At 40.6% G+C, this 25,214-nt stretch overlaps 1 long non-coding RNA gene across 2 annotated transcripts in view; it reads right to left on the reverse strand.

The window, feature by feature from the left end:
* LOC149269447 (uncharacterized) overlaps positions 1-25,214 on the reverse strand; it is a 43,678-nt gene that overhangs the window by 4,435 nt on the left and 14,029 nt on the right. For both annotated transcript variants that reach the window (XR_016269611.1, XR_016269610.1), the window contains exons 2-3: positions 20,338-20,391; positions 10,864-10,898 (exon numbers count right to left, since the gene is read on the reverse strand). This is a non-coding gene — a long non-coding RNA (uncharacterized LOC149269447). The remainder of the gene's footprint in view (positions 1-10,863; positions 10,899-20,337; positions 20,392-25,214) is intronic.

A 25,214-nucleotide genomic window follows, 5' to 3' on the forward strand; every position in this document is an offset into this window, starting at 1 on the left:
CAACAACAGCAACACGACACACACGCACATACAGCAGCAATTGTTGTTGCTGCTGTTGTAATGTTGCTAATAATAATAATGTTGCTGCTGCCCCTGCTGCTGTTGCTGCTGCAGTTGCTGCTGCAGTTGCTAATTTTAAATGGCAACAACAACTTTTGTACTGTTCTATTCAGCATTTTGTGGTTGCTTGTAATATATTTTAATTTATGCTTGGTTGGCAACACTTTTGGCCAGCAGCAACAGCAGCAGCAGCAGCAGCAGCAGCTAACGCCGCATTTCAGGCGCGCTGTAAAATTGCGCGTAAAGAAATATTAATTTTAATTTAATGAATTAAACACAGACACACACACGCTGCACTTTTGTATATATGTATTTATATATATTCATATATATGTGAAGACATCAGCAGTGGAATTTTTGAAACCGATTCCCTCTTTCGCATCAGCAATTGTTGCTGAGTCACTTCGCTCGTCGCCTTGGCACAATGTATATGTATGTGAGTATATACAACTTACATGTGTACAAACATTCATACATATATGAAACATGAGTTTTAGCTTTGGCCGTTCGCCCTCCTCTTCTCTCTCTTCTTCTGTTCTCTGCCATGCCTAGGCCTAAATGTGTTTATCTATTCGTGTATTTGTTTTGTGTGGGATTTGTCATTCATAAAAAATGCGCTCGAAACGTGTGGTGCAGTGCTAAGACTCAATGAAATGAATTTTATTTTGAATAAAATAAATAAACATACATCTTGCATATTTAGCGTGCAAGAAAGAGGCAGCTATGTATATATATATATATATATATATATAGAGAGAGAAAGAGAGAGATAGAGATAGAGAAAGCTTGCTGCTTCAAATTGTCCAAGCAGAATTTTAATTTAATTTTCTGAACATGTGAAATAAACTCTTTATAGGCATTAAAGATCTTTGACAAGCCATAATAAAAGAGTTACACATAAAGGAAAAATGTGTCTTTCTTATATAGTGCATGAATGTGAAATCAAAGAAATAGATCAAATATATAGAAATGGGGATTTTTACTGAGAAGTAACTAAAGCGCAAATGGTAAAAATCTGCAATTCTATCTTTTCTACTGCGTTTCTTTTTCATATGATTAAATATTGATTTCATTGTCCATGAGCTCATACAAGTGTCTTGAATGTATTGCATGTGGAACTTTTTGAATTAAAAAAATATTTATATGTTTTAACGCAAATAAAAGAGGAAATGTTTAATTTTCGTAGTTCTTTGTGTTATTTTTTATATTTATTTATTTTTTTTTTCAGCTTATTTTTATTCTCTCTCTAATTTGATATAATATTTATTTAGCATAAGATGGATGGATTGCTTTAATTTGCATATGAGAACTTTATAATTATGAATTGATAAATATAAAAGAAATTCCCAGTTTTTTTCCCATTTGCTTATTAGCAACATTTGCATTGAAAATATGTGTGCAACAAAACTGCCAAACAGCTCTAAAAATAGTGAATAAAAGAGCTATAATATTTGCATTAGTTGTTGCTACCATAAATAGTGTTAGCCTGAGTGTGCTTAGCTAATAACTAAATATAGAGACTGATTAAGCTGTGCTGATGCCACTGAGCACGCTTTAATTGTAGTCGAGCAAACAACAACAGCAACAATTGACTAGTTGCTGGCAACATAATTAAATGTGCAGGCAACGGCAATGTATTGTACAATTGAATTAGCCAAAGTGGGATTTCGGTTAGCAAGTGGAGAGCGGGCGCGCTTTGTTGGTTACTTTTGCTGGTCGTCGTTGCGGCTGTATCTTTATCAGCCATGCATCGCCAGTTGGCAGTTGCCACACTGCCACATTGCCACATTGCCACATTGCCACATGGCCATGTTGCCAGGTTGCCAGGTTGCCACGTTGGCTGCCTGTCGGTTGCTTGCAGCTATTTCCTGTCAGATTTTGCATAAATAATTTTTGATAATCAGAGCTGTGCTGTGACGGGCACATAAATTTAATTAGCAGCATATGCTGCATTTAATTAGCAGTAAGCTCATGACTGCCATCTAACTGTTGCAGCAGCAGCAGCAGCAGCAGCAACAGTTGCACGTTGCACGTTGCAATCGGCGCGTAGTTAATTGAAATTCACACGATGCGAATGCTCAGTGGCTCATTTGGTAGGCCGACTGCGTTGCCGTAGCTGTTGCTGTTGCTGTTGTTATTTGTATTTTTCATTATTTAGCTGATGCATTATTATTATTATTATAATTCCTTTCTATTTTGTATGCTAGTTTTCATTGCATTGCATAAGCCTATTGGCAGCCTGTTGCTGATGTTGCTGCAGTGCGAAGGGGCTAGAGATACCTCGCTGCCGCTGCATATGTGGCATGCATAATTAGCAGCCTCGAGCTGCGTCTCACTCGACTTGCCGCGATATAAAGAATTTTCATTTTCGTTTTCATTTTCATACACATATTACCAACAACAACAGCAACAACAACAATAAATATGTAATCAAAACACAGAGAGTGTATGAGTGTGCGTGAGTGTCCCATTTGCTATCTGATTTTCTTTCCCTCTCCCTTTCTCTGTCTACTGCTTCTTTCTTTTTCTTTTTTTAATGAGCCATTAAGCTTTAGATTTTTGTGTTTTGATACGCCCAAAGTTAGTCTATCTCGAGGAAAACGCTTGTATGATATCAAATGCGTTTCCACGAAACGAATTAAGTTATTAGACACGCTCGAGCTGGAAAACTGTGTGCCGGCCCATAGAATCAATTTGTGAGATTATGTTCTCTGAAACTTGTTGAAGTCTGTTGGACTCACACAAGATTCACAAGAAAGCCAACAACATGTTGCATTCATATTTCAGGTGCGGTCAAACACCGACTGCTGCATCTCCCTCAACCTCAGCCCCCACCCACCCTCAATCTCACTCACAGTTAACTTTTCCAGCCAGACTGCTTTTCCTTCTGTCCTGTCTGTCCGTCTGTCTGTCTGTCTGTCACTCAAACTGTGTATGTCAACTGCAAATGACTGTCATTTCGCCACAGCTCACAGCAAGTTGAGAACTTTATTAAAATTGTGCACACAATTTAACAACAACAACAACAACAACGGCAACGGCAACAAAACTGTAGCGGTTTTTATGTGTTGATTTCCAACTGTCAAAAGTTTGTTTATTTGTATTTACTATCTCTTTTATTTTTAATATTATGTTACGACTTGCTCGAATGTTGTTGATATAAGCTAATTTTAGATATTGAAATGTGCAAGTCTCACCTAGCAGCAGCGAGAGATAGAGAGAGAGAGAGAGCGGAGAGAGAGAGAGTGTGTGTGTATATTGCATGTGAAAATTTGTTCAAACAATGATACAAATAATAATAATACAAAATAATCAACAGTACAAATATGACAACGAATCGTATTACAAAGGCAGTTAGACAAACAAGCAAACAAAACCAGATAGAAGAGTTAACAGCCGAGCGAGAGAGAGAGAGACATATAGAGAGAAAGAGAGCATATGAGACAGGCAGACGGCCTGACGACAACTGACGCTGAAAGAAAGTCATGCCAACTGTCAGGCAGGCGGCTAGCTGGGCTAGATAGTACTGAGAGCCGAGGGCGATTGGGCTAGGGGCTCGCGGAGGGGCCTAGGGGCAGGGCGCAGACAGACAAACAAATAATAATAAAATAATAATTGTTTGTCAACATTCGTTTAGCATGTGCGCTGTGCACATGTAGAGCGCAACACACATGCATGCATGCATGGGCACACGCATACATGTATCTGTCTATATCTATATCTATGGCTATATCTGTATCTGTATAGAGCGTACTCAAGTACTGCGAGTTGGCATTGCCCTAGCTGCAAAGGGGTGTCTGATGTACGCTTTTCCTTCTATTTATGTAGTTTTTTGTACTCATTTTACAATTGACAATTTTTGTTCATTTTGGCATGAAATGTCATGAACAATTGTATATATACAGAGAGAGAGAGAGAGAGAGAGAGAGAGAGAGAGAGAGAGAGAGAGAGAGAACTCGTGCGATTCTCATTTAAACTGCGTTCTGCGGTTTCCCGGTTGAGGTGAATGCCACACGTTGGAAAAAAGAGCGTTTATAAAAGTTGAGAACTGTTTCAACTGGCATTCAGCACGTCATTTGCTTATTCAATTTCATGACACGATGTCGCCACACACACACACACACACACACACACTCACACACGCACACTCATACTCTCACACAGTCTAGTCTCGCGTGCGTCACATAGCTCATAGTAGAAAACATTTCTCTGCAACAACAACGCTTCGATAATTGATGATAAATGTTGTATAATTTGACAAAAACACCAGCTGAAGAACAAACGAACCTGAAAACTAAAAATATGGAACTCGACAAAAAAAGTAAGGTAGAAAACGCAGAAGAAGAAGAGGTGGAGTGGGGAGGAGGAGGAGGAGGAATAAATATGCACACTCGTCGTATGTGTGGCACCCGCAATTATCGCTAGAAAGCATTTCCAAATAATTACAACACATTTCCCACAATGCCCGTCGCATGATCATAGAGTGTGCAGTTTATGGCATATTATTCCTTCAGATATTTAGTGGGGCGTGTCTGCGTAATTATGTAGTCAGTAATGGGCATATGAATACCCCCTGGATACAGCTGAAACAGAAACAGAAAAAGAAACCGAAAATGAAACTGAAACAGTTGTTCGTTCGCCACTCATGTCAGGGGTATTACGTGTCCATGGAAGCTGGCGCCAGCGTAATCTAATTAATTAGCTGACTAAAAAATTAATGTCAATCATTCTTTAAGGTGGACAAAAATTATACAAGTATAATATGTACATATACACATATATAGGCAATCTAACAAAATTGTTACATTTCATTTTTATTATTCAGAAGTTGTTATCATAAACTGAGACTTTAAAAAATTTAAACACAAGTTTACTAAAAGATTTTTGTAAGAGGAAAAGGAAAGAAGATATTGTTGTTCTATATATTTACAAAATTATATTTTAGAATTCATACAAATTTATTGATAATTACTATAAGCTGAGATTTTAATAAATTTAAATTAAATTAAGAACAATCTTAATAAAAATGTTTTTAAGAGGACAAGAAAAAAGCTTTTTATAAATTTGAATAGAATTTTGTATTGTTTCAGTACAATTTTGTGAATTCAAAGCTGAAATCAAAATATCATTTTAAATTTAAATAAAATGAATTTTATGACTAAACTGAGTAGGAGTGGAAAATGAAATCGGAATGCTGAAAACAAATATTTTCAAAACAAAGTTCAGCTCTTCATCTCTGCATTACATAGATCGAAGCTGTTTCTGAGATCTCCAACAAATTATACACTCTGTTTCATATGAATAAAAATCTGCATAGAAAGTCTCTAACCAAAGGCGAATAGGATATTCCGTGAGGCTAATATTATCATAGACGCAGCTCTCGGGTTATACACTTTGAAGAGTGTCGATGAGTAATTGCCTCATAAAAATTATGTGGAAATTAATTTTCAGCGCGTTTTCTGTGCATGCTCTGCCCATTTTCACCGTCAGCGCATAGCGCGTTTCTATTAATAAATAAAACAAAACTAAAGAAGAAGAAAAAAAAAAGTAGAAAAACAAATAAACGAAACGAGCGAGAAAATATTGAAATATGAAATGCAGTTGGGGCCGCTTGGTGCCCGCTGCCGACTTGGGGCACTTGTCGTGTCGTGGATCCACCTGCCAAAATTTCAAAAATACTCTCGCTACATCGTCGCTTGACACTTTTGCCCCGTTCCGGTAGCCCCCATGCCCGGCTCCCCCGATTCCCTCGTTCCCTTTCCACTTCGCACAATCGTTGCATTCGTGTGATTTGCTCTCTTCTCTCTCTTCTCTCTCTCTCTCTCTCTCTTCGGCTATTTTGGGACTGATGCGCGTTCGAAGCCCGCGTGTTTTGTATTAAAATTAGTATGCAATATTTATGTAAAAAAAAAAAAAAACAACTTAAAAAGAAAAAGGAATTCATGTTGTGCGTGAGTGTGTGTGTTTCTTTTTTAACTCGCATATTTATTTCGGATGCGTTGAAAATAAACCGTAAATAATCGCGTCGCTCGCTCGGTCGAGCGGGTGGGCTTACAATCGATTCACTTGCACACTCAGCGATCACACGAGCATACCCTATAAATACAACCAAATCCATACACACATACACACAGGCATACATACATACATGTATATATTGTTTATAGGTATTTCGATCTGTGGTTATATTTATCACGAGTGGTGCCTGCCTGCACTCGTCGCAACAAATTTCAAAATTATTGGTAATAAAAATCCACCTTCACTGCGCCACCATCGCCCCCTCCGCCCACACCACCATGCCCCTCCTCTTGCGCACCGCTCTCATTATGCATCGTAAAATCTTGATATTTAATATATAGTATGTTTTGGTAGCTGGCTTTCCGTCCCATCGTCCGCTCGTCCGCTATTTGTGTAAATTTAAATATGTATTTAAAAATGAATTATATAAATATGCATAAGTTTAAGTTTAAGTGGGCTTCGCTGACATTTAGCTGATTCTTGGCGCTGTTATTGTCTTCCATTTGTTTATATGATATCGCAATACTCTTACTGGGGGTATTAAAGAATTGTGAGCATATGAGTAGTGGATATTTGTAGTATATAAAAGTATTATGCAAAACTCATCTCCTAGACTTGAGTCTGTCGGGGGAATATTTTGTATCTTGTCCTCGACTATATCTCAAGTTCACCTGGAAAGGGTACGAGATATTCTACTATTGCATAGTGATTTCTAATTTCTGTTCGAATCGCAGCTCGCAGCGAGGGGTCTTCTCTGTAGGGAATGACCGCACACAGTTGGCCGGCTAATGCCAAAGATGGGTTTTCTATTCATGCAATTTTGCTTTCATTAGGCTACTCAATGGCTGCAGAAGGCCATAAAAAGCTAATGGCTTAAAGCTTATATTTGGGCCAAAGACATTGTACCCTGCTGCTGCTGCGAAATGAATATGGAAATCTCTTCTAGAGTTTGTCTCTCTCTCTCTGTCTGTCTCTCTCTCTCTCTCTCTCTCTCTCTCTGTCTGTCTCTCTCTCTCTCTCTGGACTGCTTTTTGCCTTTGTTTGATAGTTGGTTAGTTAACTGAGCATAATTTGTGGCTGCAGTCACATCATTTGCTTTCTGATTCGAGCTGCCCACACATTGTTTGACGTCTTTTATTAATTCAACAAATATATGTACCTATGTATGTTGTTTTGTGGGGTCCACACATTGCATTTCTTTTCTCTGGCTGTTCTCTTTTTTGATGACAAATTGTCACGAGTGCATTGATGCAAAAAACTTAAATGAAGCGACATGCTGTTGAAATGTCTACAACGCCCTAATTCAGAACCGCCCTCAACAGCCACGCCCCTGCTGCTGCCCCTTGGCACTGGGTTAGCCCTTGCCCAGCACTGCTGTTGCTGCTGTTGTTGTTGTTGTTGTTGTTGTTGTTGTTGTTGCTGTATTACGACTACTGTCCACAGCTCGTTGCATGCTTATAGAAGATACAAAACAAAGTACATTGCGTGCACTTGCAGATACTTGAGCGTCGACGTCCATTGTCAATTTTTGGGCTTGTCTTTTGCAGCCGTTTCAGCTTGTTGTTGTTGTGGTTGTTGCTGTTGCTGTTGCTGTTGTTGCTTTCGTGTTCGGTGGCTCATCATAATGAACAATGAGAATGTACAACTTGAAAACTAATATGCCGGGCCATGAAAGGAGCAAGCAGCAGGCCAAGTAACGAGCAAAGAGTACCAAGTGACTAAGCCCGCAGTTCCAAAAACCCAGACCCAGACCCAGGCTCAGACTGAGAGCCCAAACTCAGCCCCAAAAAATAAGAAATAAAAACGACAATGGTTGGGTTATCTGGCTACCTCTTTAAATTGTTGTTGTTGCTGTTGCGGCTGCTCTCGGATTACAGCCCAAAAGGAAAACAACAAAAGCAAGAACATACGAGCGACGCTGTTGCAATTGAAAACCGAGCTTGACATTTCTTGGTGTTGTTGCTGTTGTTGTTGTTGCTATTGTTTTCGTTCTGTTTTGCTGGTTTTATGGATTGCCAAAAAAGCAAAAACAAAACAGCTACAGCAAAAAATTGAACTTGGACGGGGGGTCTGGTCTGGTTTGAGCAGGCCTTAGCTGGTTACCGTTAGAAGGCGGCATATATCCTAAGTTCTGTCTCACTTTCCCAGTTTCTTTTGGAGTCTCTGGCATTTTTATGTTTTCCTGGAAGCGTAAGCAATATGTCGCTGCGGGTGCGGAATTCCCATTTCGAAGGATCGAGGGGATATATCGAGCGAGAGGAACAGAGAGAGAGAGAGAGAGAGAGAGAGAGAGAGTGAGTGAGAGCGAGAGAGTGTGTGTCGAAAGAGTTGGCAATTAAATAAGCTGTTGTTTGTAACACAAGTAAACAAAATGAAATCGAAACGAAACGAAACGAAACGAAATGAAAGAAAGCGAACCGAGTGCCTGGCAGCAATAATTCAATTAGCACTGTTTCGTTTCATAAAAGTATTAGTTGATTTTTTTTAATTAATGTGCAGTTATCATGCAATCCGATTAAGAGGCGACTCCACTCGCCTTGTCTTGCCTTGCCTTGCCCCGACTCAACTCGACTCGACTCGACTCGACTCCAGCCACTCGTAATTGCAAACTGTTTGTTATTTGTAGTCCAAGCGGGCAGAGTGTCGTTGTTGTTGCTGTTGTTGTTGCAGTTGCATTTCTTGTTATCTGCCAAGAATGCTAATTATAAGATTAGTGGAAAGAGAGAGAGACAGAGAGAGAGAGAGAGACTGAACTGTGATGTAGTCTCATATCTCGGCATCTGCAACTGGGTAGCTGATAGCGCGCACGCACGGCACAATGGTTGACAACAATGTTGAGACTTTGGCTGCCTGTCAGCAGCAACAGATACAGATACAGATACAGATACAGATACGGCTATAGATACAGCCATAGATACAGATACAGATACAGACATGAAAATTGCCAAATCGTTTTCCCTCTTGGCTTAGCTTGCAATATTTATTTCGCTTTCGCTTATGCTAGTTGGCCAAATGCAATGTGGATTTCAGAAATATTTATGTGCGCAACGTATTGGATAATATGTTTGCTAACACGCTCCACACACGCATACCCATGTATGCATGCATGTATGTGTGTATGTGTGTGAATAGGCATGTGGTTGCCAACCAGCATTGATTTATAGACTTTGCACATTTCGGGGCTTAGACTGCGAATCGAATCAATAGAACAGAGCATGGAATTACACAGAAAGAAAACTATGCGATATTCAAGCTCTTATTGAATCAAATGCAGCTCATACTACTCTAGGCTGTTGGATGACATCGAGAAAGGGAGGGAGAGGGAGAAAGAGAGAGAGAGAGAGAGAACTACTAAAAGTCATCGATGAGTCCATATAATAGCTGAAGCAACTCTTGTAATTGAGGGTATATTTAGTTGTAGTTTTATGTATATACTATATAATTTAATATGTTATTTTATATATTATATTAATATATCATAGAAAAATATTCAACAACAAATAAATTTAATTATCTTGCTCACTATGAAAACAATTGTTTTGCACTCGAGAAAATCATCAAGCGGAGCCTCTATCGATGCCTTTGCAGCTCTAAAGATTCATAGTGGATCAGAATATATAAAAGCTCATATTGATGTTGCCTTTTCTTCTCTCCCCCTTCTCACTTTTTCAGTAACTCCTTTTCGTGTCTGTCGATTATTTGGCATCAACTGCAATTCTAGTTTAAATATACATATATTTGATGTTTTTGAGTGCTACAACACGAAGAACCAGAAGAAGAAGCAGACACATCAGCATCAACAGCGGCATCAGCATCGGCGTGAGCATCATCAACCGCAGCAGCCGCAACTACAACAACAACAACAACAAGTTGTAGTACGTCACCCAGTGCAGCTTGCAGCGCACACATACATACATACATACATACATACATACATACATACGTGCATCTGTGGCTATTTGTGTGTCTGCCCCAACTGCCACGCCTCTATATAACATCATATATGCTTTTCAGTTCTCTCTCTCTCTCTCGCTCGCCTTTAACTTCTCTTCTGCTCTCCCTCTCTCTTTCTCTCTTGCTCTCTCTCTCTGCGGTATCTGTCGTGTGCATCTCTTGAACTATCAATTTAAATGTCAGTTTAAATTGTTGAATTTTTCATTTCGTGGACTTCGTGCATGAAAACTATAAAATGCTTTTTATTGTTTTACGTTGTTTTCTCCCTCTCTCTCTCTCTTTCTCTCTCGGTTTTTGTTGTTGCTTTTGTTTTTAATCTTTAAAAACTTTGCTTAGAGAGTTGAAGAGCGAGGTAAGGCTATAAGAATGTGGCCATATGTACAGACATACATACATATGTATGTACGATTGTATGTATGTCTGTCTGTCTCTATGTATGTATAGAGATGTTCGCTGATATGCGACGGATGAGGGACTTTGGGGCACTTTAGGCCATGGCTGACTCCGGCTTGTTTTGGATTTCTATATGGCGTATAGCGTATAGCGTATGGCGTATGGCGTATGGCGTATGGGGCTGGCTGGTTTTCAACATTTGACAGCAGCTGTCAAAAAAACTTGAAAGAGTTTCGCCGAGACATAGACTCGACTCTCCAAGACGGGGCGGCCGAGTTGCCCCAGAGCCCAAGTAAAAGTTGCAATGTATTTGTTCTCATTGTTATTGCCACTTGGGGCACTTGGGGCCCTTTTAGTTTTTGTTGTTGTTCTTTTGTTTTGATTTTTTTTTGTGTTTTTTTTTTTTTTGGCAAGTTACCAAGTTGTAGTTCTGCTTACCTTCGCGCCGAATACCAGAGAATAGAGCCAGTCAACTGAAATCAAAGCAAAGGAAGAGGAATTTCGTTAAAATACAAGAATTTCGAAAATTATTATTTAATATTTTATTCAAATGGATATTTCTGTGTCTGTCTGGCTTTTAAACATCCATGAAATATTAGACAAATCGATTTCATTAGCAAACCAGACGTGGGCTATTAATTTGTATGCCGTGATAAAGTTTGGGAACCGTATTTACAGTTTCGTAAAGACAAAGCCAGCAGCCAGAGACAAAGTAACAGTCAGAGCTATAAGATTTTGTGAAGTCTCAATATTGTTTTGAGAAAGCTTAATTGTTTCTCAAGTAGATTCTCAGTGCAGCTAAAAGGCTTTTAGTATCGGGTCGATGTGTGTCCGTTGGGTGCTCGAAAGAGATTTATGATCTGCATGGTGTTAAGGCCAGAGTTATTTTTGGCTTAATGCTACGGTCTTTAATCTCCGCTGCTTGTCTCGGGGCGCTTCGTCTATGCATCAGCCGATAATTTGTACAGTTCTTTTGTCTGGCCATTAAATGCCAGCCAGCCAGCCATCGGCCAGCTCGACTGGCAGACGATAATTGATGCCACCGTGCAGATGATTCAATGTGGCATAACAAAACCACATTTTTGGCAACTGTGTTGGCCATCGAGTCAGCGAGTCAACAAGTTGTTTGCCAAATTTGGCATTGATTGGAATCGGTTTTGACTGCCGGCACAAAAATAAACACAATCAAATTAATTAACTTGTTGTGCGCAATTAAAATGTCATTAGGCTATTATCGGCTTGGCATTATGAAAGGCTTTGTTGTTGTTGCCAAAATGCAAGGCGCCCTTGACATAAACCGATATGGTTTTCGCGCCGAGGGTAACCAGGCATGGGACAGGGGAGAGTGGAGAGGGGACAGAGGGCAATGTGCCAAAGTCAAAGGAGTCAAATGCAACCCCGGGATCAGGCCTTTGTCTACTGTTTGCCATTTGTCTCCTGTTGTTGATGTTGCCCTTTCAAATTGCCAATTATCGATGAATTTGCAAAAATACAAACAGACAGCAGTGAAGGGGCGCGGCTTAAGCGGCTACAGGACTCTCCCTCTCTCTCTCTCTCCATCTCTCTTTCACTCTCTGTCTGTCTGTGTGTGTGTGTGTGTGTGTGTGTGCAAAGGACGGTGCCGTGTCCTGGCTGTCAATATATTGCAATTCGGTTGTTGGGCTTGGCTCAGCAGAGCTGCATGCCATAGGTAGGGCTACGTATCCTGCCCCTGGCACGGCGCTCTGTCTGCTAGAATTATGCAAATCAAATGGCACATATCGATGTCAGTTGCAATATTATTGCTGCAATTGAGTATTTTGCATTGCCAGCAATCAACGCCAGCCAGGAGGAGGAGCATTGCGTGCAGCAGGACTTGGGCGTTGTCTGCATGCGGACAATCCTTCAAAGCATAAATTGATTCTTTTGACAGGACTGCAAATAGCCAAGCGCTAGCTTAAGCGTTTTCATGACAGTTGGAAACGTCTGCCTTCAAAAATACAGAATATTAACTGAAATCCGAGCTAGGACGCAGCTGCCACTGCCTTTCCTTACAGCCACACCCTTCTTCATCTTTCTACTCCTTTTTTTTTTATCATTTTTACATATGACTGCGTCTGTCAAAAACTTTTAAGAAAACGCATAAAAGAATGAGAGAAAAAAACTTCAAGTAAAAGAAGAAAATACAAAGGGTTCGCTTTTAATAGAGAAACCTAAGCAAACAGCAGAGAATGAAAGAGCTCTGCGCGGTCCTGCGGCTGCGATTTCGTTTTCAAATCGATGCACAGAAAATGGAAAAGAAATGAAAATACAAGTTGAAATTAATTCAGCAGTAAATACAATTTACAGCCATAAGCGGGGCAGCAACGACTTTTGCTGCTGCCGCGGCATTGAACGGCTGCTATTTAAAATTCAAATTACAAATCCTTTGGCTCGGCCTGGGCCTGGGTCCTGCCCAGGCGGATCTGCGGCTCGCCGTGCAACCCTTTCCTTGGCTGCTGCTGGATGGGTCTTAGTTAAAATTCCACGCACCGTCACAAATCGAACCCCTGTAAGCTCGCTCGTTGACTTTCTTCGCTCGAGCGCCGAACCCCTCGAGTTGATGTCATTGTACGAGTCCTGGCCGGGATGACGGCGCATCTCGCAGCTCGCATCTCGGATCTCATTTGAATATGCGGCTGCGTGAGAAAATTGTCAGCATATTGATTCAATGATTATTAACAGTTATGCGCATATTTAATTGCTGTCTCTGTCACGGGCTCAACTCAATTGCATCACGGCTTGCATTTAGCCGAAGTGCAAATAGCCAAACGGCCGCAGAAATCGACAAATATTTGCACAGCACCCGAAACTGATTGACAGTCGAACTGTCTATTGGAAGAGCATTTATAAAGTGAGTGCGGCACAGCTGCTGCTGCTACTCTTGTTCTCCCTCTGTCTGCCTCTACCTCTCCATAGTCCAAAAGCAACTTCATTTACATGACGCGCAGCTGACCCTTGTCTCTTAGCCGCTTTAACTGGAGTCGGGGTCAACACGGCTGCTGATTAGCCCAAAATAGAGGCGTAATTAGGCGACGTTTGCAGCACGGAAAAAAGGTCGACAGACGCATAAAGCGACACGAGCGACAGAGAGAGAGAGAGAGAGAGAGAGAGAGAGAAGGAGAGAGATAGGCGGTGCCGGTGCGCACAAAGGATCAAATGGTTTTTATAGGTACTATGCTGCCCTCTACTATCTAATTTAGCCTTACCGCCTTTTATATGCTCTTCGGCCCTATGCCCATTACAATTCCCATTCCCGTTCCCATTCCCAATTCCATCTCCATTCCAGTCTATGGCTGACTGGCTGGGCTTGGCTGTGCATTTGGCAGCGTGTAGAGCTGGGAGCGCGTCTTGTTTTGCATGTGGCAGGCATTTGTGGACGCCGACGTTGATGAATGCGCCGCCATGGCAGAGAGCGCAACTACAAGGCACTTGCAAGAGCCAGAGCCAGAGCCAGAGCCCAGGGCAAAGCCCATGCTGAAGCACAGGCCAAAGCCCAAAAGGTAGAACCAAAACTAGAAACCTAAAAACCAAACCAAAAACCCTTTGCGCTGCTTAAATTCCTAACCATCAAAGTTGTTGTTGCTGCTGCTGCTGCTGCTGCTGCTGCTGCTGTTGGTGTTGCATGTGGCATATTTGCTTGTTGGCTCTTCGGCTGGCGCATTAATCAGTTGCCGGGCCTGGGTTGGGGTTGCGCCCTGCCTGTCTGGCTGCCAAACTATGCGCCATGCCCACGAGCAGCTAGCTAGCTCCCATCTATCTCTCTGCGGCTGCTGCTGTTCCTGCTGCTGTTGTTGCCTTATTATTCCACTGTAATTAATAAAGATTAAGCGTTGTGACACAGCCAGCAGCAGACGACGGCCAGACGGCAAGATGGGAAGACGGCCAGGCGGACTGACAAGTCAACAAAGTTTGAGCAGACGAGCGAGTTAGAAAAAGAGGGGAAACGAGAAAGACTGAGAGAGCGAGAGAGGGTGAGAAACTTGCTTGCATTTCGGGTTAAGCGCTTAAAACATTTTTAGTTGCCCTGTAATTTTAGCTGGTGTCTGTTTTGGCCAGATGATTATGCACTTGACAGTTTCAATATTTTTAGCATAACAAGCAACAAGAGAGAACTCTCAAGATTAATGAAGCAAAGTTTTTAGAAGCAGCAGCAGCAGCAACTGACAGCAAAGAGAAAGGCAGAGAGAGAGTCTTGTGAGAAGCAAATTTACGATATCTAATTTTAGTAAGATCAAGTGGGGAAAACTTAATTTTTGATATTTATCGAATGATAATACTCGGCTCAATTTCAGACAGTTTCGTTTTATGACTGAGCTCTCTCAATGTTAATACTCGTCAGCATTTTATGGTGTCCATATAGATAGTACGCCATGTTCATTAGGATCATGCGCGCGTATCTCCTATAAATGGTCTTATAAATGCACGCATCGCATGGGAACCTGCAAATGCAACAGCATTTTATAAAAAAGTCATAAAATCGTATATAGCTCACATAAATTGTTGTTTTAATAAGGTCTCATGTTGCACGTTTTGCATACAATTCGATACACACGCACGCACACACACACGGCCATAACATATGGCAATAAACATAAACTAAGATTAATGCATTCATATATCATTCAATATAAGACGAAATGAACCATTAAAAGCGAGAAAAAAGCTCTGAATGCCTAACAAGTGATGGAAAAACAAAATTCGCCTTAATAACTGCGAGAAACTGATGAAAAATTCAAATTGGGTCACAGAGTGCAGCGTGGCGTGTGTGTGTGTGTGTGTGTTTCTATAAGACACTGTATCTATGTAGCTGTAGATACTGAAACCCAAATCGAAATCGAGGCGTCGTCTTTGCCGTATGGTTTGTGTGTGTGTGTGTGTGCGTTGGTGTACTTATAGTTAATTGCACTGGTGATTAATAATGTTATTTATTAGACCCATACACACACGCACACGTACACACATAGATACATGACTTTATAGAAGAGCAACGATGACCTCACCCAAATGTGCGCCGACTCGTGCCCATCTTTTCGCTGAGCTCTGCCCCGCTCAGAGCTGTGCTCTGTATGTGTGTCATTAAGTAAATTAAGTAAATAAACATATGCCAGCCAGTGGCCCAGCCAACACTGAGCCATAATTAATTGCCAGTCAGCCGGTGCTCGTTTTAGGTGCTGCCTCAGCCACTGCGATTGCGACTGCGACTTACCCCCAGCAAAGCTGCCATCGCTGCCTTCAGTGCAGCCAGCTGCCCCTTCACTCGCGCTCATCTCTGAAACTGAAGCGCGTTAGTTGTTGCGCCCTTTAAGCAGGCGCGAAACGCCTCTCCACATGTAGGGCTCGGCCAGACGCGGTCCGAGCCGAGCCGCACTGAGCTCCGTATCTGGCTGCGATGTCTTGTTGCATGCGCATTTCAACGCCTTCATTTGCATGCGTTTTATGGCTTAATAGGCGCAGGACGCAGCTAACAAGAGAAAGGCCGCCTCTTATCTGCTCAACGTTTTTGGCCAATAGATTATTGATAAGCAGCAACAACAAGTCAGGCAGCCAAAACATTTGCATTTCATTGACGCCTGAGTAAGGGTAACCCTCGAGGCTGCTTGACCGGCTCAATGTGGAAAGTTGCCATCAATTTTTGTCTTCTTCTTTACCGAAATGAAATGCCCTAACACAGAGTTGTATTCATTTGTCAAGAAATATATTTCATATTTAATAGGGGGACATAATAATATCTGACATCTGTTGACAGCTCGAAGTCTGGATATTGTAAAAAACAAATATACTATATATGCAATTCATTTAATTCAAAACTATTGCAAGAAAGTTATGTCTAAGTGATGCCCATAATCATAAAAACTTAGATGATACAAATAATTATAGAGTCATAGATGATTTATAACTATCTATAAAATCATAGATAAAGCAGATTATAGAGCGATAGATTATGCAGATACTTATAGAAACATAGAGCATATAAATAAGATAAGAATCATAGCTGATAAAGGCATCATAGTTCATTTAAATTCAAAAATATCTATTATCTATATTTCCGTTAACTTTTGTTTCGTATTATATTGCAGATAGAAAATATATATTCTGAAATAGAGCGAATCATATTTGATATGATCGATGATCGAGTTTTCCTTTAATAACAATTTAATTACTGAATATAGCAATATATATTTGAGTGTGGATAGATGATAGATGATAAAGTTATCTGCTTATTTAGTTCCAATTCAATTTTTATTCCCCCTAAGACAACTCTAGAAAGTGTTTTCCAACTGAAGTAAGACATATATTTTAATTCGAATAGATTGGAATTTAATATGAAAGAGCATTAAATTGTCGTCTTATTCAAGATTAGTCATCCTGTTTTTTTTAGTTTTATTTTTAATTCTTTTTTTTTTCGTTGTCGACTTCGACGTAATTGCGTGAAGCGCTGCAAGTAGCTGTTGTTGTCTTCTGTGCCACATTTGCGCAGTTGACTTACGCATATTGCGGCACGTCATCAGATCTGGCCACAGGCCACAGGCTGGCTGCAGCTGAGCTGAAAGTGGAACTGGAATTGGAACTGGAACTTGCACTGGCACTGGCTTGGAACCATTCACTGGCCGCCTCTTGCCGGTGTGGCAAATTGAGACACAACTCGACAGGAGCGCAGCAAGCAAAGCATTTAATTTACTTTTATTGTACTTGCACGATTTATTGAAATTGCTTATCGATTGTTGTTCCTTTTGGCGAGTGCGTTGCATACCCTGCATTGTTATGCAAATGTATGGAAAGCAGAGACCCAAGATCTGATTTGTTTCCCGACTCTGCTGGCAGTCGGTTTTCGATATGGCATTTAAATCCCGCTGAATATTTAGCTGGGGAAGCCTTTTCATGATTATTTTGCATTTCGAATTATTGTTTTGACTTATTATTGCCCTCCATTCATTGAGAGTGCACCGAGTGCTTCTGTGCGATGATAGCCTTTGGTTTATTTAATGGCCTGGCTGGCATTTGAATCTCGTCTCCAATTATGTTAATTGCAAGACGATGCTGGTTCGGGAATCGCATCAGCCGCGCTCTATGAGTCTGGCAAGTGCTCGACCTGCCATTTAGTCAGACACGTCAGCACATTTGTCAGCCGAATGTCGACGCTCGTGCGGTTTGTTGGCCATGCCAGCCGCATAAAGCCGTATATCAATGGCAAAAGTTGCCAATTGATAGGCGAGCGAGCGGGCGAGTATCGGCGATATCGGCGATATCTGTGCGGATCGGGGCAGTGCATGGGCCGGTTGCAATCTGAACTATTTGCATATTTATAAGTGTTTGCCTGCACGTCTTACCTCTCTGTCTGCCTGTCTGCTGGTCTGCCGGTCTGCCCGTCTGTCCGCGCGGCCGTTTGTCCAATTTATGTTAATTGCATAGAGCTATGAAATTAATACTTTTTATCGCTTGCTCAATCGCCGCGAACTTGTAGCTCACATGTTAGCTGTAAATTAAGTTGACAACTTGGCGCTGCCGCTGACACAGCTCGGCGATCGCCGACTGAGATCGGCTCGATGGAGTTCGGGCTAGATTCTTGCTTGGCTTACACTTGAAATTAGATTGTTGCACAGATAAATCAGTTAGCCAGGCCGCAATTATGATTGGTTGTGCCACTACTAAAAGGCCCAGCTCTTGGCCGAACGCCTCATTGACATTCTCGAAGCTCATATCAATGGCCCACGGCAAATAAAAGGTATTCAAGTGTCTGTGACCAGCACACACACACACACACACAAAGTAAACTCTCAGAGCTGTCTCTCTGTCAGCTGTACGGCACCAACTGTCCGCTGATGATGACGACAACGCCGACGACTTCAACTGAGTAAGAGTGCGTGTGTGTGTGGCTATTTGACAAGCATTCATTGAGCTGGGATCTCAGTCTGTCTGTGCGTCATTTCGTCAGTTGGGTACACTTTAGTACGCAAATAGTAGCCGCTATTTAAACGGCAAAGCCAAAAGCAAAAAGCCAAAAGCAACTGCCATTAGCTGCGAGCTGCGAGCTGGGCCTACGCAACGTCTACGCTTGGCTGCCTGGGCAGTTGGGCTGGACGCCGATTGCCGCTGTCTTCTCTATTATTTAGCAAATATTTAGAATATTTGAGCGGTGGCTCCAGCACTTGGCTACCGCGCGCGCTTGGGCAAACAAATCATGTGCCTATGGAGGATCGAGCTGAAGAATTGAACGTCAAAGTTTGTTCATTTATTACTTCAAATGTCTTGTTTAAATATTTAAGAGGCAGCACTTGCGGGTGCTCACGTGTGTGTGTATGTGTGTGTGTGCTTGTGCATAATGCACGCCTTTTGGCGAAAATAAGCAGGCAAGAGGAAAACTTTCTATAAACATGGCTAGGAGCCACCTGCTGGCTGGCTGCCGTATTGGCCTTTAACCTCTGCGAACTGCTCAGGCGCAGGCTTGTTGTGCGCGCACAGTGAGCTGCTAAGTTTTTTCATATCTGCATCTGCATATTGGCCCGACGACGTTGTTAACAAGCTTGTTAATAAATTACAAACAAAATGGCCATAAAAAGTGCCAGGCATAAATCAATGATGCCTCCTCTCTCTCTCTTGCTGTCTCTCGCACTCTCTCTCTCCCTCTCCCTCTCCCTCTCTCTCTCTCTTGCTCTTCCTCGTCCTTCCGCTCCACCGCGATCTCCCTTTCGCTTATGAGCTGCTTAGCTGTCAGCTCGCAGTAGTCTTAACGGCCAACAACTATCGGCTAGCAACGACTGCGACTACTAACTGGCCACGGCTCCGAGTGGCCGACTGGCCATGCATAAATAAATAAATAATGGCGAGTGTGGACACGAAACAGACAACGAACAACCCAGTCGCAACTTATGTATAATGTGCTATTATTAAAATTGATATAGCGAAAACTGAAAATTATGCTGCGGCAACAGATATCGCAGCCAAATAAATTCAAATTAATCAATTGACAGCGGCCACAAAAACAACTCAGGGAAAATACTTCATTAAAATGCGCGACATGCATAAATCAATTCAATTAGTTGGCATTATATCTGGACTTTATCTTTATCTATGTCTCTGGGCTTTTAATTTCGCTTTTTCTTTTTCTTTCTTCTATTCCTACATTGATAAAAGTTTCCACTAGGAAGTGATTATACAGTTCCCAAACATTACTCAAAAGACTTCGAGCAATAATTTATGCTCTTTAGAGGGTATTGACATCGCAGAAGATTCAGCAAATGTGGGTCTTTATAAGGAATTCCATGTGAATAAGTCTCTCACCTTTAATAATATAAAGACAAGAGCTAACCTGTTGGAAATATTTTATCAGGAAATATCTGTCAGAGTAAACTTATTTATTTAAATCTACTTATTGGATTTTTAACTTTTTTTTAGGTATTTTGCGTTGGGAGGAAATATCTGCCAAAGTAAGCTTTTCTATTATCTCTCGCGTAATACTTGTTAAACTAAAATTTGTATCTATTAGATTCCATCTTCTTGTTAGCAACTCAGGTTAATGTAACTTTAAGTATCTTATGTATTTGAACTCGTGCATTTGCTGACGCATGTTGCATATGGGCAGGTCGTTACTTTTTTTAATGACACATGTATGTAGATTCCCATTGCAGTTCAGTGTCCGACAGTTATTGCATATGAAATGCAAATGCCATTTAGTGAATTCAACAGGCCGCCAGGCACATCGTTCGTTATATTGCTCACTCGGCTCAATTTTATGGCCCTGCTCATTTCGTGTCATAAAAAAACATTTTCAACACATTTTTTTTTAACGACAAGTGACTATAAAAGTGCCTGGCAATACCAACAAAAACAACAACAACAGCAACGAGAGACAAAAATAATAGCAACATGAAGACAACAATAATGAAAACTTACCCAGCATTTGCAGCTTGTGGCCCAAAGGCGTTGGCGTTGCTTTTGTGCTGGCGACTGCAATAAACAGAGTGGAGAACACAATGTACAAATTATAATAATGATGCATATGTATAAGTGAGTAATATGTATATACATAAATGGGTGTGTGTGCGTGTATATACGCTGTATAGGTAGCATGTGAAATATATGTAGCACAGTAGAAGTCTTCCCTCAGTTAGCTCTGCATTAAATTAGCTAAAATTACTATGAATTTATAAAGCTAAACCACACACACACACTGAAAAGAGACGCCATGTCATGTCGGATCATTAAGAAAATTTGGTCAAAAATGTTTCAATTAAAAAACCAAACTAGACGAAGGCATTAAGACGAGCAAACACAAACACAAACACACAACAGCAACTCGCATAGAACTGAATGAAAACTGATTGTAGGCGGACAAGTTTGCCATAAATTGTGTAGGCCACTTTACTGTCAAGTCATTAACAGCAACAACAACAATGGCGGCAACAGTGTGGCAAGTGAATCATTAACAGCAAAGGTAAGCCAAAAATCGAAAGACTGCTTTCTGTTTTATCTGCCGCAGCTTCAGCTACAGAAATATCCGAGGAGAGACGACTCTATTCGTGATGCCGAACATGGAATACCCTATTTGAATAATATATGTTTATTCCATACATGATTTTTTTCTGATATCATTTGCATATTTCAAGTATACATATATCTTTGAGATTACCCAAGTTTAAGATGGAATAAGTTAAAAGCTTTCCTCATTTACATTTTTGCTTTGTTAAATTATTCATTTACCACCAAATGCTCAACTTAAAGCATAAATGAAAACTGAAATTTTGATCTCTATTTTTATGACAGCCATATATATATATATATATATATATATATATATATATATATATATAATATATATATATATTTTTTTTTTGCCTTAGTTAAGTAGTTAAAATATTATCTTTTTTAATGCCTTTTAGTTACATTTGCTGAACAGTGAAACAATGTTTGAGAAAGTTTGTCAAAATATCCACAGATATATATGGCATTTAAATATTTAATATAAAGTAATTATAATATAAATCTGTATTATATAGTAATTTAACGTTATGGGAATCAATTCATAAACTTTTATCAAAATTTATTCAGTATATATTTTTCCTGTATTCATTAATACACACAACAAGACAATCTAAGTCTACAATGACCTTCAAACATGAAAAGATTTGAAATTTTTGAAAAGATTTTAAATCAATATCTGCAAGCATTTGGTAGACCCTAATAGAGTAGCATATGTTTTTACATAGATATTTCGCTGATTTATTTAATACTTCTCCATGGTTGAAAGAGTTGTATATTATGTTAAATACTTGGTATTCGAATTGATTTGCTCATTCATTCGAATTTGTTTCAATTTTTTCTCAACTTTTATTCGAGCGAATCTGCTGTGCAGTCAGTGACACGTGCCTCGACAGTTTATGCAAATTATTTGATGGTCCATAACATTTTGTAGCGCATTTGAATTAAAAAGTGGTTTTATGTCTTTTAGCCAGTCATAAAAGCTCACACACACACACACACACACACACACACAAATGCACACTCGGCTCAACTTTTTTATTTTGTTATTTTTTTTGGCAGGTGCAATAAACTGCTGCGGATTTGTGTGTGATCTGGGCTAGTCAATTTCTCAGTTTGTCAGCTTTGTATTTTTATAGGTTCGCAGTCGACGTTAGCCAATTTATGCATTGGCCACAGGCCCAAATAAAACTAAAAGCTAATACACACGAAAAGCCGACAGCATTCGCTGCGCAGCAAAAAACGCGTGCAAAACGCTTAGAAATCGAGCATCAAAAAACAGAGACTAATTGAAAAACAGGGCAATATATTATGGGATATATATAAAATGAAGTGGTGTATTATGGTATGGTATGTATACATTTTCAAATCCCTTAATATATTTATTAAATATATTTAAAAAATTCAATTATCAAATATTTTAATTCAGTACATTACCAATATATTGTTTTCAAATGCCTAAGCTAATTAATGTATTAGACAACATTTTCATAGACCAAAATTCTACTTTGATTTCTCTATATCTGTCAGATTTATTGTACATATACCCAAACGAATACGACCCAATAGTTCTCATCTAGAACCCATAATATTCTGAGAATTTAATTTGTTTATTTATAGGTCTCATATTTATCAACTCTAATGAAAATTAATATATTTAACACTTATTCTGCCCAAGCTGCTTTCTTTAGTTAAAACTTTAAAATCATCTGAGTAGAATATGAGAAAGCAAAACTTTCTGTTAGGTTTTTTTAGCGTCGTTTATTTATTCATTTATTTATTTTTTTGTGCTCGTCATGGCCCCATGGCTTGTGTCAAGGCACCGACACCCACAATGCTGTTCGATGTCGGCACACTATAATGGAAAAATAAATCTTCAGCATGGTAAAAAGCAACAACAACAGCAACAACAACAAAAGCTAAGAGCCATGTGGCTAACAAAGTTTTGAAAAGGCGTTAGATTCGATCCGGGCTCGCGAGTCGCGCGTCTCGCGCGCGTTTTTCAGTTGCGCACATCAAAGCGTCAAATGCCGCTAAACAAAATGCCCACACTTGGCAGTGAGTGTGTGAGTGTGTGCTGTGTGTGTATGTGTGTATGTGTGTTGTGCAACAACAATTCAACAAATGCCTAATTGTCTTGGCGGCACTCGTAAAACCTACAAAATTATTACGGCCGCAAAGGAAAAGAAAAACAACAACAAAAATAAAATAAAACAAGTAAGAAGGCTCAAGTCGAGACTGCTCGACTGGGAGATACCCTGAACCCTCTAAGCTGATATTCTAATCATTCTGCACTTCTTTTATGCACACATACATACACATGCATCCACACGCACGCATAAGCCTGCGCTCTGCTAACTGCGCAGTAAGCAGCGACTGCGCTTGGGCTGCGCTGCAGTGTGGGCAATATTATGAGAATTTATTTGTCGAATAATTTCTTTTGTAAACATATGATCTTAATGAAACTTTCAGAGTGTAATCATATGGTGAATATGTGTGTACATTCCAAAGCACAAGTCTCTAGTACTTGAAATGCGTTTTTTACAAATTGGGGGAGAAGGGGGCGTGGTATCCAAAATCTGTAAATTACAAAATCTTTGTATCCATTAACTTCATATACAACGCAAATTTGAAGTCTCCAGGTTTAATAGTATTCTAATGAGGCTGAAAAAACAAAATCAATTTTTCGATTATTCTCGATAAAAAAGTTATCGGACAATTTATCGAAAAAATAAAGCAAACTCGTACTGCGTATGGTACACACGAGTATGCATGCCAAATTTCAGCTCTCTAGCTCTTGTAACTTCTGAGATCGACGCACTCATACGGACGGACGGACGGACGGACGGACGGACGGACGGACGGACGGACGGACGGACAGACGGACAGGGCTATATCGACTCAGCTCATCGCGCTGATCAAGAATATATATACTTTGTGGGGTCTGCCACGCCTCCTTCTGCCCGTTACATACTTTTTCACAAAACCATTATACCCTGATTTCCCATTTTCAATGGGTTCAGGGTATAATAAATAAATATATAAAAGAAAGAAAACACGAAAAAACGCGCCACTTCACATGTTGAGATCGTTTGGATCGGGTTCGCAACTCTGAGGGCAACGGGGCGACAAAAGTGCCAAAGGGTAAACTAATGACAGTTTAATTTACTCCCATTGCGATGAAGTGTAACGACTCTCAAAACTCAATTAGACCCGGCCGGGCAGGTAGCTCAGGCCAGGCCAGCGTTGGCTCAAATTGCCGCTTTTGGCCAAATGCGGCTCTAATGCGATGGCAACGACGACGGCGACGGCAACGGCGACGGCGACGGCGATTGCGACTGCAGCTGCAGGTGCAACATGCGACTCGAAAAAGAGAAAAATGCATAATTTGTACACTTTATGAGCGGCTTTCGAAAGGGCAACGCGGGGGAACAAACCGAGCTGCAGCTTAGCTTGCCGCGGCCTCAGCTCAATTAATTCGACTAGTTTATGTTTATGGCCCTGTTTGACGCATATTTCTGGGCCATAAGTTTCGATAAGAACGGCAACTCCTTTTACATAATGAACTTTTACGCAATGCGTATCTCATAGATGCAAAGCAGCAGAGTTCGCCAAAGAGTGGGCAACCACCAACTCACTCTCTCGCACTGTGTATGTGAAATTTATGTTATTGAGGTCGTAATTTCGTACAATATTATTGCATTTATACATCGTAGGCGATGCCCCTAATGAGTTTTTCAGTTCGTCTCCTTCAGCGATCTGTGAGCGAGCCAACAAATTTATGCATTGCCATTGTCTATAAGGCCCCAACGGTGGGCGGCTGTGTTTCCAGTTGCCCATTGCCAGTTGTTAGCTAGCTGGTTAGCTTGTCGTTGCTGCTCTGAGCCATTCAGCTGTGAGATGTGTTTTTGAACTGCTTAGGGTTTTAAACATTTTTATAGCAATGCCGCAGCATGTTGTTATTGTTATTGTTATTGCCGTTGTCGCTTTTGTGGCTGCAGCAACGCCCATGCTCTGGCTCTGGCTCTTCCTCTTTCTGCTAATGCTCATTGTGTGTAGGCGTTGAGCTGTGAAGGATCTCGGCATTGAGACGAGCATTTAACATGCAAGGCAATCTCATCTGGTTTCGACTAATTGCCAGCGTTAAGCTCTGTTGTGCCTCGGCCTAATGGTTACTTCATCTAATAGATATAAAACTCGATGCATAGAGAAAGTGTGATCTGAGCTGACTTGTAGCATTGCAGTATCTTTTACTTTTACATCTCAGAGCGAGACAAAGAGAGAGAGGTGAG

This window comes from Drosophila arizonae, chromosome 4 (genome assembly GCF_054131065.1).
Source record: "Drosophila arizonae isolate 15081-1271.41 chromosome 4, UAZ_ARI_1.0, whole genome shotgun sequence".
In the NCBI taxonomy this organism is placed as follows: Eukaryota; Metazoa; Arthropoda; class Insecta; order Diptera; family Drosophilidae; genus Drosophila; species Drosophila arizonae.